Source organism: Mustela lutreola, chromosome 1 (genome assembly GCF_030435805.1).
Source record: "Mustela lutreola isolate mMusLut2 chromosome 1, mMusLut2.pri, whole genome shotgun sequence".
Taxonomy (NCBI): domain Eukaryota; kingdom Metazoa; phylum Chordata; class Mammalia; order Carnivora; family Mustelidae; genus Mustela; species Mustela lutreola.
The window spans coordinates 140,711,486-140,733,005 of NC_081290.1; the positions used below are offsets into that span (position 1 = coordinate 140,711,486).

The following is a 21,520-nucleotide window of genomic DNA, read 5'->3' on the forward strand; positions in this document are numbered from 1 at the left end:
ATATAAATATATATATTTATATATATATAATATATGCTATATAAATTTATATATAAATATATCTATATCTATCTATCTAATATATGCTATATACCAGAAATGGACATCATTAAGGCTAAGCTTTATGTAAAACAGAGTAGGCCAGATATTTTGAAATACTGAGGTTCTCTGCAAGGAATCAAGCCAAGTGGCAACAAGTGCTGCCCAGAAAGCCAATGTACTTAAAGTTCACAAGACTCTCTGTTATTTTCAAGTGTTTTAGTACTTCTAAAGATAACAACAGTATGTTTTAACCAAGTTAAACCAAGCTACTTCTGTAAATCTTTATTAAAGAAACCAGCAAAGCATTTCAAAGATTTATGAATAAAACTGTTTCCTGAGCCCTCATTTATAACTGTGAAAGTTCAATGATAAAGTATAAAATATATTGACTTATCCATCCAATGCAATATTTATTAAAATTGAGCTTTATGCCCCTAAAGCCTGGGTGGTTCAGTCAGTGAAGTGTCTGCCTCCAGCTCTGGTCACCATCTCAGGGTCCTGGGTTGGGGCCCGCATCGGGCTCCCTGCTCGACAGGGAGTCTGTTTCTCCCTCTGCCCCTCCACCTGCTTGTGTTCTCTCTCTCGAAAACAAGTAAAATCTTTTTTAAAAATGAGCTTTAATAATTTTTAGTGATGTAAAAACATCTGATATACAATGCTAAGGGAAAAACAGGACATGGCATTTTACACAGGTATGACCTTTACGCTCATTTTATTATAGCACACGAACACACATTAATAGTCTCTCTAGACTTTTCGCTATCCATCTACCTCTACAAAGGAAATAACACAAACCTTCATATTGGATATTTTTAATTTGTAAAGTCTTTATTTTAAAATATTATAAAGTATTCTAAAAATAACACACACTCCAGATTATAAAGTAAAACTTCCCAATCCATACTTTTTGCACCTATCCACTTCCCGCCACCTGAAAAATCACTATTAATGTTTTATCGTGTTTCCTTTGAGAATTTTTCTAGGTGCATATATAATATTTAAAAATACAAAGGGCTTGCAACATGCACACTTTCAGTGATGCTGTTTCCTCAAAATATCTTAGATATTTTTTATTCCATTCACTTATTCATTCAACTAGTATTAATTAAATATCTTTCATGTGCTGTACACTGTTCCTAGGAAAACAGAAAAAAAATCCCTTCCCTCATGAGCTTGTATCCTTAGTGGGTAGGGAAAGAGTGAAGGGAGGCCAGAAACAATAATAAGTACTGGCATCCCAGGAAATGAGTATCTCAAGCCTTGAGGTCAGACCAACTCTCAGACCTTTGGGGAATCGGGCATCGCTGATTTACTTGAAAGCTGTCTAAAACAAAAAGTTTTTTCTCTTCTGATAAAGAGAAAAAAATTCTAGCACAGATAGTTTAAGAGGACCACAAAGCAATTAATAATGAAAACTAAAAAATGTCTGTATGAAATAAAAGGGGTAGATCTTGAATTTACCTGGTCAGACATTTAAGGCCTGCAACCTTTATAATGAGAACCTTTGGTAGCACATACAAGGCCAACCATGAGACACTGAACACCACGTATCGGGCACTATACTAGGGATTTAAGAATACAAGGCACACACAGCAGCAGAAAGTTGGTATGATAAATGGGTAGTCAAAGTACATTGGGTTAACTTTAAAAAAGTGGGGGAGGGCACTTGTGGGCAGAATAAGGTTTTTCAAGAAGGGTTGGAGAGGAACACTGGGACAGTAGAACTCTAAGTCCCCTGTCCTCTGCTTCTGAGAAATGGGGGATATTTCAAAGGATAATGAGCCACAACCCAAGGGCAATTATTAAGGAAACAGGATGATCATAGGGAAAGCAGGTTTCTAAATGGCAATTTAGGAAGTGAGCAAAGTATTTGATTATACTGGACTGCTACGATAATGGCCCCAAAGAATCACTCTTCTCAGTATTGTCTAACACCCTTGGAAAGTCTTCTGCAATGAGCTTGGTCATGTAATATTAGAAAATGAGGCCTGATAAGCAGGCGCTTGCCCTCTTGGACTACTGCTGCCACCCTGCGAGGACACGCAGTCTAGCCTTCCTCTGAGAAGCCCACAGGGAGAGAGAGCCTCCGTCCCAGCTATGCCCACGGCTCAGGAAGCCTTCTAGTTGAGAGTGAAACCAGAAGAACCCATCTACCCAACCTACACAATTGAGCTAAATAATAAATCATTACTGTTCTAGGCCACCAAGTTTAGGGTACTTTGTTATGCAACAAAACATAAGTGGTATGTCTATGAAAAGGTTAAGAATGCAGTTTCCTAGCAATGAAGAAGGGTTTTAGAAAGCACAGCAAAATGGAGGAAAATCAAAAGGGGAAGATAGGCTTGGAAAGAGGAAAGGCTAAGCTGGGAGGTAAGTAAAGGAACTGAAGAAAGTACCTGGGGAGGTCAGGAGTCAGGGGTGGTTTTGGGATGAGGGAACGGAGAGAGAGAGCAGCTAGGAAACAGATTCCTACAAGAGAAGTTCAAACAAGAGAGGCATATATGCTACTAACCCATCCCAAGATCTAATTGCATTTTTGGAGTAAATGTAATATAGTATCCTTGAAGACTTCACTTCCAATGTTCTAGGAAGGCCTGACAACTGCATTAGGCATAGTTTGATACTGCTCGCAGCCTCCCCAAATTTGTATGTGTCATTCATTTAGGTCATCAGGAAAGTATCCCTGTTACCAGTATTGTATCGTTCTTTACAGCAAGAGTGAGCTCTGGAATCAGGAGGCATGCTGTACCGCTTCCCAGTTTTCTTTGTGAAATCTGTACAGGGTGCTTCTAACTTCACTGGCCAAGGTCTTTATCCATTTGTCAGGGATCCCATTACCAAACTGCATATGTAGTGTCACTGCAAGGGTTAAGTGAAATGAGGTACCACCTGTCTGACACAGAGTAAGCCCTCATTCAGTTTCAGTGGAATCTACATTTACCTACTAGACAGTCAAACCACATTGACTTTTCTTGGTAAAATAATAATTCATTTATTTAGAAACTGATTTGGAACTTTTAAGAAAACTGTGATAATGTGATTCAGAATAACAAATATATACTTCGGTCTTTGTCCTTATTTCTGGCACAAAGCACCTAAAACCCTTGTTTCCTAGGTGATTAAGAGGGAAGGGAGCATCTTTTGTTATATTATTTAGTGTCTTCTCCTGTTCCTGAAATAGCCCCAGTGCTATAAAGGTGAAAGGAATTACTTTTATTCATAAACAACCACACCTGACTTTATGTTAATGAGAAAAAAAATTTTTTTTCTGGAAAGCTCTAGAAAACCAGGATAATAGATGGTTGTCAGGGGAACTAAATGGTGATTAGAGGATGGGAATTCCGGCTCCAGCTGCCTACTTCTGTGGAGGAGACAGTGGCTACAGGTTGAATAATCCACCAAGGGTCAATGATTTTATCAATGATGCCTGTGTAATGAAGCCATCATAAAAACCCCTGAAGTATGAGATCTGGAGAGTTTCTGGGTGGTGAATGCATCCACAGGCTAGGAAAGTGGTACACCCCCAAATCCATGGACAGAGGCTCTTGTGCTTAGGACCTTTACAGACTTTGACCTCTGTGCACTTCTTCATCTGGCTATTCATCTGTATCCTTCAATCGTCCTTGTAGTAAACTGGTAACCTAGTAAGTACACGATATTCTTAGGTTCTTTGAGACAGTCTAGCATACAATCGTAGTTGAGGAGGAGGTTGTGGAAACCTTCCATGTATGGTTAGAAGCACAGGCGACAACCTGTCTTGCAACTGGTGTCAGAAGGTGGAGGGGTGAGGGCGGCGTCAGAACCGAACTGACCTGTACAATACCCAGCCGGTGAACTGGATGGAGAATTAGATGGTGTGGGAAAAACTCCACACACCTGGTGTTAGGAGTGTTTGAAAAGTGCTAGGAGTGTAAAAGAAAGAGTTTTCTCCTTTCCAAAGGCAGAAATTGATGTGAAGTTTACCCTAGCACAATGGAAATTTAAAAAAAAGGGGGTGTGTGCTAAGCAAATAAATGTCGTTGAGAAGATGCAGGGGCACAGCTGGCTACCAACACTGACTGCCTTGACCCAGCCTTCTGTTCAAGGGCAGAAAACAGCCTGGGATGCTGCAGAAGGAATTCCTCTGCCTGACAGATCACCTTAGAAGAATTTTTTTTTTCTTTTCAAGATTTAATTTTTAAGTCATCTCTACACCCGCCATGATGCTTGAACTTAAAACCCTGAGCTCAAGAGTCACCTGCTCCAACTCAGCCAGTCAGGTGCCCCAACTAAGAAATTTTAAGGGTCAATTTATTAAGTCCACAGTTCTCTGCTTCTAAAATAAACACATTTTTGGGGCACCACAGAGGCACTTCTTCCAAATTAATAGTATTACATACTCAAATTAATAGTATTACATAAAAAATTAGTTTAAAACATGCTTAATACAGACTTCTACTAATTCATATTGACCTTTCTCTATGTCCAGGCAGAAAAATTTCACATTGCAATCACTTTTAAAACAGCTTTAAAATGGTACATTGGCACTCTGCGTAAGACTAGGAAAAGGTCAGATTATTCTAATTAAGGTTATAACCAGGGTTTACCTTACATGAGTGGAGTCTGATTTTAGGACCAGATCTATTTATCTATCTACCTTCCTTCCTTCCTCCTTTCTTTCTTTTTCTTTCTTCTTCTTCTTTTTTAAAGTTTTATTTATTTAAGTAATCTCTATACCCATTGTGGGGCTCAAACTCACAATCCCGAGATCAAGAGTCCTATGCTCTTATGAGTGACCCAGCCAGGTGCCCCCCAAAATCTCTTTCTTGTAAGGCACTGGTCAACTAAAATTATAACTAGCGAAAAATAAGTAAAATGAAACACTGCAGGCAAGCTCTTACTTGATTCCTATTTACATAAAAATGTTTTCTGAAACGGAGCTCTTCTCAGTCACCTGTGCCTGTGTGGCTGAGTTTCAGAGCTTCTGGAGAAGGCTGTCAGGGACTGGTCAAAGGAGGGGTCCAGGAGCAGTATGTTTTGACAGAGGATGGAAAAGTTCCTAGATGACCTCAGAAATGATGAGGGAGCAGAAGGCTAGCTGAAGACAGAGCATAAGCTGACACCCTACAAGCTCCCCCCACCCCACCCCTCCTCAATGGGACCTGTGTGACATTCTTCTAGGAATCCCCCAACTTTCTTAAAGTTAATGCCTTGCTAGAGGGGAACACAACCTTAACTTGACAAGGGCAAGGCCTGTGGTATCTTGTGGGTCAGTCCTCTTTAGCATATGAAAGTTCTTTTGAAAGCTCCCTTTTCCTAACTTCCCCCCAAATCCGAGTATATAATCACCACTCCTCAAGACCCCCCCGTGCAGCAGCTCTTTCTACCCACCAGTCCTGTCCCTGTGCTTTAATAAAACCAACCTTTTGCCCCAAAGGTGTCTCAAGAATTCTTACTTGGTCGTGGGCTTTGGACTCCACCCCACCGAACTTCACCTATATTCCCAAACCACATCAGATAGGAAACAACTTTTCAAAGATAAAAGCCCGTAAGGGAAAAGACTGAGAAATTAAATTCATTAAAATTTAGAGCTTCTACTCATCCAAAGATAGTGAAAAGACAAGTTACAAACTGAGGGAATATATCTCCATTACGCTGACAAAGGATATGTATTCAGAAAATGTGAAAAACTCTGACAAAAGCCATCCAACTAAAAAGAGCAAATAACACAGATGGGTATTTCACAGAGGAGAAAACAGGATTGGCCAATTAAGGCTGAAAAGATACGCTGCGCCTCATTAGAAAACAGCAAAGTGCAAATTAAAACTAAGTTGAGGAAAGGGGCTTCAATTGCCTCCATGGTGACCTCAAAATTTCTAATTAATTAAGTTCTTCCTAGCTTATCTCTTAAGTCAGGCAAGATACCTTGGAGGCAAAACATCCCGTGATAGGAACCCAAACTACCCCTCAAGCAAGAAGGACTGCTGTAAGCCAGCAGGACCACACGTGACTGACCCCACTGCGACTACTGACTTGACCTTTACTGCCCACCTGCACGTAACCATCCACCTCCGTCCCACATTCTCCTTATATAAACCCAGAAGCAGTTTCAGCACTTCGGAAACAGTCTTTGAGATGTTGTCTCCTGCTGTTGGCCGCACTGAAATCAATTCTTTTCTCCTTTCACCACCACTGGTCTCTTAGTGTCAGTGGGGGTAGCTGAACCTGGTCTGTTGGGACCCCTGGAGCCAGTTGCTCTCACCATCCCCTGTGCCCTGGCTACACTGGGGTGCCATCTTATATCCTCTATAAGGAGACTGAGAAAACGTAAAACAATTAATACTCTGGTGCACTGTTGATTGTTGTATAAATTTGTACAACTATTTTTTTTTAATATTTTATTTATTTATTTGACAGAGATCACAAGTAGGCAGAGAGGCAGGCAGAGAGAGAGGAAGGGAAGCAGGCTCCCCACCGAGCAGAGAGCCCAACAACAATGTGGGCTCAATCCCAGGACCCTGGGATCACAACCTGAACTGAAGGCAGAGGCTTTAACCCACTGAACCACCCAGGCACCACCCCCACCCCCCTGCCTCCTATTTATTTTTAAGGACAAAAACTAGCTTCTCTTTTTAGAGATTTATGAAATTCAACTGAAAACTTACATACAAGTTTATGAGTCAGCCCATTAATTAAATATTCTTCCCTATTTAGAGGTATTTTTTTAAAAGGCTTTTGTACTAGTAACCTACCTGGGTCACAAAGTAATTTTCCACTTTGCCCTACTAAAAATGACTTAGCCTTTCTGTTTTGTTGGTGTTTTGTTTTTAGTTTTGGATGATCCTCGGTTCCTGGAGCTACAGAGCAACTATGGGGTTTCTGTACTTTTAGTGTGAAATTCTAATTTTCAAAAATAGGTTCCAGCCAATTATTTTGTTGCTCTTTGGGTCGCAAGAATTTTTGACTTGAATCTTAATCCTCACTGTTTTACAATTAAAGGAGACAATGAGAGTGGAGCATAGGGTCTGGTTCACATATTATACTTGGAGAAAGCTGTTACAGCAGTCTGAAAGTTACAGTCCGAAACAAAGTGGAAAGAGCATCACAGAGTTTTTATCTGACCCTACAAATGTCAACACAAATATCAACACAAAAGTCACATATGGCAGCTGAAGAGTCAGTTTCCATACCACCTTGAGGTAGTTGAAAAACACAACACAGAGACCACGTCTTCTTATAGCTAAGGAAGGCAGGCAGCCCACTGAACAAAGCCTCAAACTCAGTGCATTACCTGTATGCAAAATGTTCCCGCTGAAACTTAATCCATGGGAAATCAAGGGAAGAGGGTGCTTTTTAAGACTGAATTCTAGTTTTCACAACAAATGATACAATACCCATTTCCACAAAAACATTCTCCAGTAATTGTGAGAAGGTTGATGTGTAAGCCTTTAAAAATATATACACACTTCAGATCAGTTCCCTGGTACAGAGAACGCCTTTGGGCATTCACAGCTTCTCAATTATAATTTTGGAAACAGCATATACAATTTCATTGTTACTTTAATCTCAGAAGCCCTTTTATGCCAAAACAGATAATTTACCTCATTTTTCTATTAGCACTGATCATGTAAGTGGTGTCCGAATACAAGTTTTAGTTTTGGTAGAATGTCTTACAAATAAGATGCAAATTTAAATAGGAATGGTAAACTGATACCCTTTAACCAATCAAGCCATTACTAAACCAAAAGTAAATGGAAATAAAAATAAATTATCAATATGAATATGTTTTCTATACTAAATGAATTAAAAACGTTTGCTTTTCTACCATTTTTGCTTAATTTTCTTTAAATTTTTCCTGAACTAATTTGTACTAAAATATGTATTCATATAACATCAATGTGGTTCTGACAGATGCCACAGAGAGTCCTCAGGATGTTTAAGAACAAATAATATTAGAAAAACAGTTGCAAATACAATTTGATTTTCTATTTTTTTCTCAAATAAAATTTTAAAGATGACTAGTTTTTGCAATCTTAGTAGTGACTGTGCTGTTGTCACTATACACAAGTAGTTTTAATGAGACTTAAAAGTGTTATTTTAAGTCACTTGGTTTATTTATCAGGTTTACTTTACTAGGTTACTTGGCCTTGGGAAGGTCAATCTAGGAGAGATTGTGGTTTCTCAAACGGAATTGGTTTAGAAAGAGAGATGAAGAAAGTAAGGTGGGGGAAAGGTCAGACTGTAATTTTACGAGAAGATACAAAAAGCCAAAAGTGTCTGAGGAAATGTTTTAGGGTCATTACACTTTTTCAACTTAACATTTGTTTATATTTATGCTATCAGATCATGAGAAGCAATGAGCACACAGAATCAAAAAAAGAGCCAAGTATTTTTGGTAGACTGTATTTTGATATGGTGGGTATCACTTTTATGAAGCACCTTTTTTTTTTTTTTTTAAAGATTTTTATTTATTCGAGAGAGAGAGTGAGAGAGACTGCAAGCAAGAGCAGAGGGGAGGAGCAGAGGGAGATGGACGAGCAGACTCTCTGTTGAGTAGGGAGCCAGACTCAGGACTCAATCCCAGGACCAGGGATCACGACCTGAGCCAAGGTAGAAGCTTAACTGACTGAGCCACCGAGGCGCCCTATGAAGCATGTGACAGAGGATATGTGACCCTCCCATCTACTCTGTACAGGCTTCTGTTCTCTCCATGTTACAGTTAATAAAACACTCAGAAAGTTAAATAATTTGCCTAAGGTTAGACAGTTAGGAAGCAGATGGGCTGGGATGTGGTGTGTCTTCTCCCAAGACAGGTCCATGTTCTTCCACCTATTCCAACCTGACTCTATTCATAAGGCAATACACAATTTGGAAAGCTTTTTATTTATTTATTCAACAGACAGAGATCACAGGTAGGCAGACAGGCAGGCAGAGAGAGAGAGAGATGGGAGGAAGCAGGCTCCCCATGGAGCAGAGAGCCCGATGAGGGGCTCGATCCCAGGACTCTGAGATCACGACCTGAGCCGAAGGCAGAGGCTTTAACCCACTGAGCCACCCAGGCGCCCCAATTTGGAAAGCTTTTAAACAAAGTTGGAAACAGACCAAAAAAGGTATGGCAGAGCACTTAAAGGAAGGGTAGAAATGTATGGAAGATACGCTTTAACCTCTTCCAAATTTTGTTGTTGGCTCTAAAGTTACATTTAAATAACCTCGGGACAAGGATCTAACACAATGACTGGAGCAGAAGAAGGAAAGAAAAATTAATTCATTCTAAAATTATGAATAATAATACAGTATTAAACTTTAATATACCATTTCCATACTTACAGAGCAGGAAAAAAACCCTATATTGAATTTACTTATGCATGTCCTAACTTAGAAATGATTTAAAGTGGTTATAAGAATAAATGAAATACCACAGAAAAGCAGAGATTTTTAAAAGGAGCAAAAAAGAGGTAATTCCAGGGAGAATCAGGATGATGGCAAATTTGACAAATTTTCAAAACCTAACATCGGAAACAATTATGGTAATTTAGAAATACACTAAATCTTTGTGAACTCAATTACAAAGAACTTTCATAAAGATCTGCCAAACAATGAGCAACCCAGCTCAGACATAAGCAAATCCACTACAGCAACATCTGGTGAATGACCTAAAATATGCCATACAATACTTTAATTGTTAAAGGGCAAAACAAACTTCAACACTGACTACTAAGGCAGAGACAAGCTGAGATTTTAAATAGAAACTGGGTAAGAGAAATTTAAGAGCAGGACTGAAAGTTGATGCCAAGTGGATTACACTGAAAACTTTCTCCTGCCTACACAGCATATATCAATAGAAGATAAATACCATTTACAAAGTTTACTGACTAAAAAATTAAAAGTATTACTTCACAGGCATCAAAGCCATAAAAAGGCACTGTATTTCTACCAAATGAATTTCTCTTTCAAATCAAATTTAGATTAATTACATACCTTCTTTTAAGAAAAAAAAAAAAAAGATTTATTTATTTTGGCAGGGGAGGGGCAAAGGGAGAGAATTTCAAGCAGACTCCCTGCTGAGTGTGGAGCCTGACTTGGGTTTCAATCCCAGAAACCCAAGAGCATGACTTGGGCCAAAACAAGAGTCGGATGCTCAACCGACTGAGCCACCCAGACACCCTGGATTAATTACACACGTTCTTATCAGAGACACTGAAATAATTAAAAAAGAGGCGATTTCTAGTTCAAATAAAAGTTACTAGTTTTTTTTTTTTGTTTTTTAAAGATTCTATTTTTATTGAGAGAGAGAATGCACGCATACAAGTTGGGGCGAGGGGCAGAGGGATTGCTGAGCAGGCATCCTGACTTGGGGCTCAATCCCAGGAGCCCTGGATCATGACCTGGGTCGAAGGCAGATTCTTAACCAACTGAGCCATCCGGATGCCCTGAAGAATTACTAGTATGTATATATATATAAATAAATAAATAAATAAGTAAATTTATATATATATATATTTTAAATTTATTTGATGGACAGAGATCACAAGTAGGCAGAGATGGCAGGCAGAGAGAGAGGAGGAAGCAGGCTCCCTGCTGAGCAGAGAGCCCGATACGGAGCTCGGTCCCAGGACCCTGGGATCATGACCTGAACCGAAGGTAGAGGCTTAACCCACTGAACCATCCAGGCACCCCTAGTTTTAATATATTTATAACTGTTAAGTTTCTTCAAAGCAATTATTGGCTCTCCCAATAATTCTATAAAGTAAGGGTTTATATTAAATGAACAATATTGGGATAGCATCTTGGCTTAAACATGTGAGGAAAAGCTGAAACAAAATCATTCTTTTTTAAAAAAATTATTTTTAAGTAATCTTCACCCAACATGGGGTCTCAACTTATAACCTCAAGATCAGCAGTCACATGCTCCACCAACTGAGCTAGCCAGGAACCCGTAAAATTGTTCTTTAGTAAGAAGTCTCCAACCACTAACATGTGAAGAATTAACTCTCTTCTTTATTGGCATTATTTAAAAATGTGTAATTACATGCTTTCTCTGCCCATCACTGATCTTTTTTTTAGTAAGTAAGAAACCAGAAAAATAACAAATAGAAAAGGTTATATCTGTCTTGCCCTTTTATTAGGTTTGTGAAGTATAATTTTATTACTTTGCAATAGCTTTGGAAATGCTTGTCCTGTCAAAGCAGCTACCAGTTGAGAAAAAGGCACTATCAAAAACAGGGGTGTGGGCATTAGGAAGGGAGTAAGAGTAGGAAAGACAAATATGAACTACAAGTGGAGGTGGAAGAACAGATTTTATTTTTCTGACTCATTGGGATAGGTTTCAACAAATCATGGACAAGCAGGTTAAAAAAAAAAGCACCTTAGGAGGGAAAAAAGGGCAGTCCTATTTTGAAAAGCAGATAACTGATGCAACACAAGCTCCAGTAATGACAGGTCTCAGAACAGTGCTAAGGTCTTGTAATTCTTTATCTAATGGCACATTAAAATTCTCAATGCACGGGTTTTTCTCCCCCTTTAGCAAAAATATCTATTGCCCTTTTGTTCTACATAGCATTAGCTCCCTCCCCTTCCTCCCTTCCTTCCAATAGCTTCAGGTTTCGATATGACCAATATGGCTTCTGTTTTCTGTCATCTACCATCTTCTCCCTCTGCTATTTTAAGAACCTTACTTGGAGCAGCATTATAGCATCATAGTCAATTAAAAGCAGGGCTGTAGAGATCTAGATTTGAAAGAGATCTAGATTTGAATACTGATCTGGTTTTGAGACTGGGTAAATTGTTCAACTTCTCTGAACATCAGTGTCATCATCTGTACACTGGTATATGATCATCTAGACCACAGATCAGATAGATATACATACAGATACACAAAATACTTATAGAGAACTCCTCCATATGCAGATTACTCAAAGATCAGTGTTCACCAATTCACTGGCTGCAGAAAGGAAATGCTCTGCAGGTGCACCAATGCAGCTTACATCTAGGGAAAGAAACACACTAACATTCACTCACAGCATAGTATGGTATGTGCTTTACTGGAGAAAGCCGTGGTAGCACAGTAACCGAAAGGGGAAGAAAGAAACTTAAACTTTCAAGTTGCTAGAGGAAATACTAAGTACCACAAATCATTCAAAATAGCATTTGAGCGCCTAGATAAAAATTAAAGGTTAAGGTACAGGGGTGCCTGGGATGGCTCAGTGGGTTAAGTGTCTGACTCTTGGTTTTGGCTCAGGTCAGGATCTCAGCATCCTGAGATCAAGCCCCAAGACAGGCTCTGTGCTCAGCACAGAGTCTGCTTAAGACTCTTTCTCCCTCTCGCTCCTCCCTCCCACCATGCTTGTTCTCAAATAAATAAAATATTTAAAAAAAATTAACTTAGGTATAGAAGAATAGTTAAGGAACTGAATATTTCCTTTTATCTATTAGGTGCCCTTGTTCTCATTGGCCTTTGGACACTAGGCAACAAAAACCTACAGTTAAACCAATGGCCTGTTCACACTCACCTTTACATTCATAAAATAGTTTTCGATCATAAGTATGGTTCTAGATTACCTCGGAAAACTTCTTTTTTTAAGATTAAGAATTCAATCTTTTATACAATTTATAAAAATTCTGATCCTATGTACCTAAGAACAGTTTATAAACTTAACAGAAAAGTTTCATCAAAATTTGTTATGATAGAACAATTATTTTTCTTTAAAAAATCCATATGCAGGGGCACCTGGGTGGCTCAGTGGGTTAAGCCTCTGCCTCTGGCTCAGGTCATGATCTCAGGGTCCTGGGATTGAGCCCTGCATTGGGCTCTCTGCTTCCCCCTCTGCCTGCCTCTATACCTACTTGTGATTTCTCTCTTTTTTTGGCCAACTCTTAATTTCTGTTCAGGTCATGATCTCAGGGTTCTGAGATTGAGCCTCAAGTCGGGCTCCTTCACTGGACATGGAGCCTGCTTAAGAACTTCTCTCTCCCCCTTCAACTCCATATTCTATTCCTTCCATTTAAAATCTGTTTCTTCCACATACCTTTAGTCAGCTCCTTTACATCCTTCTGGAGCTCAGCCCAATGTCACTTACTCTAGGCTTCCACAATACCCCATGCCAAGCCAAGTCCCCTCTGTATACTCACATGACTCCTCAATTTCTCCTTTACAACACTTGTCATAGTTTGTATTTATGCAATTATTTGGTTAATGCCTATTTCTCTTACTTGACCATAAGCTCTATAATGGCAAGACCATTATATTTCTACTATTTAACCCTCGCACCTAAAAAACAACCAATGAATATTTGATGAGTAAAGGAATCAATTTGCTCCTAGTATTTTATATATGTATTTTCGTTTTACTGTTTAAGTATCTCTCAACACCTTCAGTTCACTCCATTTCCATTATCACCACCCTAAACAAGCTCTCATCATCTCATCTAAACTACTATATTTACTTTTAGGTTCTAAGATCTATGGACCATACTTCGGACTTACCATTTACCAAGAATATTTTCAATGGGTTCCTATCGATACTAAAATAACTTTTCCTTAATGTAGTCTATAAGACCTGCATGGTCTGGCCTTTGCTTGCCTCCCAGTCATCTCTCTATGCTCTAGTTGCACTGGTTCTAGTCATATTTGTTCTTTGAGCACACCACACCCTTTTCTGTCACAGGGCTGTTACACATGCTGTTTTTTAAAAATATTCTTTGCTTCTCACTTTATCTAGTTAATGCTCAACATCACTCTCTCATAGAAGCCTGCCCTAGCCACTCTTAATGAACCATGTACCTCTCCTTGAGAGCACTGGTCACATCCTAGATTTTATATACAAGGTTTGGTGTGATTTGATCACGGTTGTTTTATTTTTATTAGGCTACAAACTCTTTGAGGGTAGAATTTGTTTTTGCTTTTGCTCACTGGGTATCACCAATATCCAGAACTCTTCCTGGTACACATATAGATCTGACAAAAGTTTGTTATTTTGAATGAAAAAAAGAATAACAACCTGAAATTATATGATGAAATATACTCAGGAATGAAGTCTGGAAGTAAAGGTGCATGAATAAGGGAATGTTTCACAAAATCCAAATGTAGGTAATCATATTTGGCATAGTGTTGAGGCTGCTTATTATACATACTTCCACACTTCAGTCCATAAATGTTAATTTTTTATTTAGAATCAGTAGGGTCCTTTTACTTGTGGAACGTAATTTCACTTGACCTATGAGCAAATACCAAGAGAACTGTTTGTACCTCCAGTTATAGAAGTAAAGATGATAGTAAATGATTGGTATGAATAATTAAAAAGTATCAAGAGTAGGTCCTTTTCCTTTGACAATGGAGAAGGAGATTTTAAGAATGTATGGGCTTGTACATATTAAGTAATGATTACCATGCTTCTTAAAATTTGGCAAGAAATATCCATCTTTAAAATTTAGAGGTTTACTTTTTTCCCTCTCAAAGAGAAGCTTTAGCAAACAAAGAATACCTTTGACTTCCAAGTTTTCCCAAACATTTATAGCCTATTTTTAAAAGAATGTACTGGGTTTCAAGTATTTCCTATTATAGTATTTGTTTGCAGTCACTGAATCATCACAACTACATATATAGCTGGTTCATATTACATGAGAACGTTTACTTTGTTCTAGGTGTTTTATTGTCTGTGTATTCTCTCTTTCTCCTGCTTCCCATTTTACTTCATATACTGCTCTCTGAAAAATTAAAAATTAAATAAGATACACATGAAATACTTTTTAATATATTAGAAAAAATGCTGTATTAAGAGTATAGTAAAAAAGAAATCCTAATATACAGGAATACTATTATATTATGATTATATATGAAACATAGTGTTGAGTGAAAACAAGTCTTTTCATCAACCTGATTAAGAATGACTGTGATTTTTAAAAAGATATTTAAATTAAGTATATTAATCAAACATGCGCCTAGGAAAGAGTCCAACCATATTAATCAAGTATGTGTCCAGGATATATTCCCAAGTCTGGCTCATCTTTTCCTGTCCCCACTGTCATCCTCAAGTCACTGAAATATAAGAGAGGAAAAAGAACCCTTCATTTACGGTTATAGCTGCTTAGCTGACATTACCACAATTTTTTTTTTTTAAGATTTTATTTATTTATTTGAGACAGACAAAGAGAAAGAGAGAGCACAAAGAAGGGCAGAGGGACAAGTGGACTCCCTGCTGAGCAGGGAGCAGGATGTGGGGCTCAATCCCAGGATCCTGGAATCATGACCTGAGACACTTAACTGACTGAGCCACCCAGTCGCCCCTGACATTACCTTAAAATAAGAGTATATTTCACCTTTCTTAAGATAAGAATATAAAAAAGTTAACAAGATTCTTTTTATTTATACCCTAAGCTGTTTTGTTGAATCTTTTTTTTTTTTTTTAAAGATTTTATTTATTTATTTTTTACAGAGAGTGAGAGAGATCACAAATAGAGAGGTGGGGTGGGGAGCTGGGGAAGCAGGCCCCCTGCTTAACAGAGAGACTGATGCGGGGCTCAATCCCACAACCCTGAGATCATGACCTGAGCCTAAAGCAGAGCCACCCATGCTTTGTTGAATCTTTTGATACATTCAGGTTTTTCTCCTCTAATGCATTTGTAGCCCTGAAATGAGATTTGTACTCCCAAGTTGAATTATAGTTATCTTACAGGAAATATTAATCTTAAGTTATTTTTTCATATTTTATGTGATTCTAAGCCATATAAAAAGTTTTAAAAAAATAAACATGAATTGTTCACACTCATGTGCAGATTTTTCTCTAATTTTTTGCTTCCTCTTTCCATGCAACAGTATACACTGCAGATAATAGCAGCATTTCTTTTCTTTCTTTCTTTCTTTTTTTTTTTTTAAAGATTCTATTTATTTATTTGACAGAGAGAGAGAGATCACCAGTAGGCAGAGAGGCAGGCAGAGAGAAGAGGGAGAAGCAGGCTCCCTGCTGAGCAGAGAACCCTATGTGGGGCTTGATCCCAGAACCCTGAGATCATGACCTAAGCCAAAGGCAGAGGCTTAACCCACTGAGTCACCCAGGCACCAAAAAAGTAGCAATTCTGAGAGAGTATATTTTGCTCTCACTAAAGCAAAGAATGCAGTAATCAGGATTTGCCCTTCTATTCTGTCCTGGCCGACTCTCATTTTCTTGCATCTCTTTCTCTTCCCTGCAGTGTGCCTCTAATTCTGGGAAGAAATGCAAACACATTTGCTAAAATAACTACTATATATTTAAAATCATTGCTAGGCATCACGAGGGCCATAAAAGGAGGCATGGTACCTTTCTCACAAAGTCTACAAAACACCAGAAATGTCTATTTTCTTCACTTTACTAAAGTAGTGTCTATTTTGTTTTGAACCATGAAAGGAACAGTAAAAGGTAAATAAACTGTCTTAAGTCACAAAATAGCTCATGTTACATTACTCAAAGGTGTGGAAAAGGAGAAAGAATGATGAAAAGAAACATTAGAAGAGCCTAATTAACTTTGTTTTTATTGCTACGCAACTCAAATGTCGTTTAGTAAAACAAGGAAGAGAATATCAGAGATTAATAAGAGTTGTTTAGGTTAAATGTAAACACAATGTATCTTAGCAGTGGGTGGATAAAGTATGGATTTCACATAATAGAAGAATTCAAGTTTCTCCATTAAGAGCAAGTTATACATAAGAGATATGTGCACTATCAGCACAAACACAGGAATATGTGTATTTTATACACCTATTTCCTCTGTTTTGTCAGAGATAAGGAAGTTTAGACTAAGGACATATAACAAATCAATTTTCTAAAATATAGCTAAGACTTGACCTTTCAATTCCTCTCAAAAAAAAAAAAATCTTTTTTAAAAGTTCTAAGAATGAAACAAACAAAACATTCTCACAATGTTTGGCTATGAAAATTTATTACAACAGTCACTGGAATGTTTCTTAGTCCTTTATTCAGTGATTATTTGCTTTTACTTTATGCACCATTTTAGCTGTTTGGTTATCTGGCCTCTCATTTTAGAAAAGAAGTGTTGCTATGGGAAGACACTCCAAAAGCCATGAAATGAGAACCTAAAGAAAGTTTCCTCCCCGCAAAAGCTGTAAAAACAGCTTTAAAAAAAAAAAAAAAAAAAAAAAAAGCAGTAGCCTTCAGGACATTATCAAATTACAAACTAGCACACTCAATGAAGTTTCAAATAACTTATGTTCTTAAAAATTCAATACATAATATTTAAGAAATAGGAAGAGTATATTATATTATGTTAAAATCCAAATGCTAAGTAGGTTATCTGACAACTATGTATAAAGGAGATATTAAGGTACAAATTCAGTTATAGTTCAACAAAAGAAGAGAAAAACAAGATTTGAGGCATTTAACACTGCCAAGAAAGCAAACAGGGATGACAGACAGTTTCTAGGCCTAAAGGCTTGCTTTTTCCTCCCTTTGTTAGAGCTATTAAAAATAAAAGGGTAAAAAGGCGGCTTAACAATTAAAAAAAAAAGTTTTCTCATGAATCTGTCTTCATCCAAATTAGAGCTACTGATTGCTTAAAGTGACAGAGATCAATATTATCTCTACAGTTTTCAAGAGTTAAATAAGATAAAAAGAACAGGGTTTCTTTGATTGTATTTTAGGGTTCAAATACAGGGTTCAAAGTGAAACTCAGGTTACTGACAACTGTGGAAAGCTGAAAACAAAGACTATCTCTAGACTCTCTAAGAACATAAATCCTTGAGAATAAAGGCAGGTTTAAAACATTTTTATAGTAAAAAACATCAAAAGAAGATATGACAGGGGCGCGTGGGTGGCTCAGTGGGTTAAAGTCTCTGCCTTCTGCTCAGGTCATGATCCCAGGGTCCTCGGATCAAGCCCCACTTCGGGCTCTCTGCTCAGCGGAGAGCCTGCTTCCTCCTCTCTCTCTCTCTGCCTACTTGTTAAATAAATAAATAAATAGTAAATAATTATAAATAAATATTAAATAAATAAAATCTATTAAATAAATAAATAAAATCTAAAAAAAAAAAAAAAAGATACGACAACGTTATTCTCAAAAGGCAATGATTATCATACCTTTATCTCTGAGGCCTTGACCCTGTGCATCCAAACTGCAAACTCACATCATTAACTTCCTACCAACTATTTCCATGTGAGTATTTTGTCATCGTCTCAAACTAAACACGAGGTTAAATGGAACAAATACCCACTCTTCATCCCTCACCCCCTTCCAGCCAAACTAGCTTCCTCTGTTGATTTCCAACTCCTGCCACGCAGCCTTGAAATCACTGTATTCTTTCCTTTCTGCTGCTACTGCAATAATCATAGGTCAGACTCTCATTTGGCTAAGAAATTTTTCACTGGTTTGCTTCTACTGTCTTTCTGCCTTTAAGCTATAGTGCCTGAAGAATGTTGTCATATTTTTTTTCTGTTACTCCTAACTTTACAAATTCTTTCTTTCTTTCTTTTTTAAAAGATTTTATTTATTTATTTGATACAGAGAGAGAAAGCGAGCGAGCGCACAAGCAGAGGGAGCAGGAGACGGACAGAGAGAAGCAAGCCCCCCTGAGCAAAGAACCTGACATGGGGGCTCAATCCCAGGACCAGGGATCATGACCTGAACCAAAGGCAGACACTTAATCAACTAAACCATCCAGAAGCCCCCTAACTTTACAAATTCTCTAATGCCAACTACATAAAGTTGGTTATGAGAGGCATCTGACAGACACTAAAACTTTATAAACCTGGCTGGTCCCTCATTGCTCAGTATGCACTTTTTTGAGGCTATAATTCAATCTTTATGGGATCAAGGCTCAATATAATGTGGCTTTCAATTACCTTTCTGATTCTCTCTTCCTTTAAAGCACGTCAAGGTTATGTCCCATAATGGTAGTCTACTTCTCGGCTAAACACGAACGTTCCTCTATTTGTACATGTGGGCCACTGCCCTTGCCAAGCAAGTTTTCCTCCCACTTCTCTTAGGCCTGTCCTCCTGATCTTTCAAGGCTAGGCTGAAGTCCTGTCTCTTAAAGATTTCCTTGAAGATTTGAACCTTTATGGTTAATTCACTACTTTTGCTACTGAGAAACTATTGCTTAACTAATGCCAAATGATATAAATTTAGTATTTTAAATTAATATGCTGAAATACAGTTCATATCTCCTGCCACATCTTTTCTAATGTCAATTTCTGCTCATATCAGCAAACATGAAACAAAGTAGGCAGGATACAGGTTAAGTTTAAAAGCCACCAGGGGAAGGTGCGAAGGTGATAACTTCTAGAAAACAAGCCCATCCTATGCTTTTGTAACTCCCTAAATCATGAATTTTATCTTCCTTCTTCTTTATCCCTTCACCTAGCAAAGAGCCTGGCACACAGTAGGAATCCTACAAATAATGGTGAATGATACTTTACACTTAACAGAGGACAGTCTGTCTTTTCACTCACCTAACACAAGGCATGATTTACGCCCATTTTCCAGAGGAAAATACAGAGGCTTGGAGATTCGTCCAAGATCATGAAATAAGCAGGAGGCAAGAGTGGGTATGGAACTCAGGTTTTCACATTATTAATCTGGAATTTTTTACAAAGGACACAATTCACCTTGCCTATTCATTAGCCTATGCTGCTCCGCTCTAGGGCACAGCAGAGCCCAGCACAGCGTAAAACAAGTGAGGCCAAGCAATGGCAGAGAAGTGCACAATTTCTGTTCTACCCGCCACCTTTGTACCTCCTTTCTATTTCTCACATTAGTACGAAAGCTGTTTTTCAGATACAACCCACGGCTACTTTAGGCAGTAATGCACTAGATGGAGACAGGCCCCAAATCATTTCTTCAGTCTATTTTCCACAGCTCAAATACTAACTTTGATGTTCCCAGAATCTAGAACTTCTAGAGCCTAGGTATGTCAACTCTTCCTGATAAATGAGAAACGACTTTAGAGTGGACAGATCAGGGAGACCAAGGTTCAAAAGATCAGAAGTGAAGGGCATATATGAACACAGAAGGTGATGTAAAACGAATTCACTCATCTGTGAAATACAGATGACAAGCGCATCTGATTCATGAAAATGTAAACCTCAAAAGGACAGAGATTTTGTCTTTTTTGTTCACTGACATATTCCCAGTATACAAAGTATTCACTACTATTTACTGAAAGAATTAAAGTAGGAAGATTGTTAAAAGGATTAGGTGAAAGAATGTATGTAAAATGCATAGTAACTGACAAATAAGAAGTGCCTTCTCTGATTCATGTCTACATCTGGGTGTCTGGGTGTCTCCTAAGTCTCAAAAGTAGTTATAGTAAGTAAGACAAGTGACAATCACATGGCCATTGTTTATTTATCCTTGCATAATTTTCCTATTTTATTTATGCTGGCAAGGACTAATAAAGCATCGTTTGCCTTAGGATACTGATTCTTTCAACATTACTTTCTCTTTTTTTTGGTGGGGAACGGGCAGAGGGTGAGTGAGAGAGAATTTAAGCATACTCCACACTCAGTGTGGAGCGTGACCTGGAGCTTAATCTCATGAGCTCATGACCTGAACTGAAATCATGGGCCGGACACTTAACCAACTAAGCTACCCAGGCACCCCAATTTCTTTCCCTCTTTATAAAGGCAACACAACCGTCTAAAATATAGAAATAAATACAGAAAACAAAAATTACCCATAATCTTATTATCCCCAGAATAGTACACAATACCATTAGATTCCAAAAGAACACAATTACCATTTTATAGATTTCCTAAAATCAATTTCTCTATTTGAAGAGGTTCTGAATGCCTAAATTAGATGAATTCCTTTGTTTCCTTTCCAATTAGCTTTGGATAAAGCCTCTCAAATGCTAGCTAGCATACTTCACTTAGCCCTGTATAGTGCTGATCTATTATAGGGGAATATGTAAAAATATTTTTATATTTAAAATATAAATCTACATCTAAGTATTGATATATTCCTATCTATTAAAATGCTAAGCCATGTAACTGATCTCTCTCTCTACATCTATATCCATAGAGAGAGACATCTACACAGATATATATGAATGGACTAAAAGGAATGTTACATTATATGCTCAGCTACGGCATGCTGGAAGACTGCATTCTTATTGGAATAATGCTGGGCAATTTGTCTGATCTGCTAAGGTTTCTTTTACTGCCATGGTAATGGTTTTTGGGAAATACTTTTTACCCACTGTAGCGAAAAAAAGTAAGTGGTAGTGCAGGACTTGGTAGATCCTGAGGAAATGTAATACTCTGCAGCTTTTATGGTAGCCAGAAAAGTTTCTAAAAAAATGTTAAGGAAAACAAGAGGATATCAACAGACAATAACAAGTGAAGAATAATTTTAAGAGGGTACCTAAAGAAAGTAGATTTGAAGACCTACTGTGACTTCAGAGGATATGAAAAGCACGAAAATACCACCAATATGCAGTAGAAAGATCCCATCTCCACAGGACTCTTGTGCTATGCCACTATTGGGTCTCCTGTTTCCAGAATTGTAATCGCCGT

At 37.9% G+C, this 21,520-nt stretch overlaps 1 protein-coding gene across 6 annotated transcripts in view; it reads right to left on the reverse strand.

Annotated features, from left to right (window-relative positions):
- ARFIP1 (ADP ribosylation factor interacting protein 1) overlaps positions 1 to 21,520 on the reverse strand; it is a 102,143-nt gene that overhangs the window by 2,328 nt on the left and 78,295 nt on the right. The window lies entirely within an intron of this gene.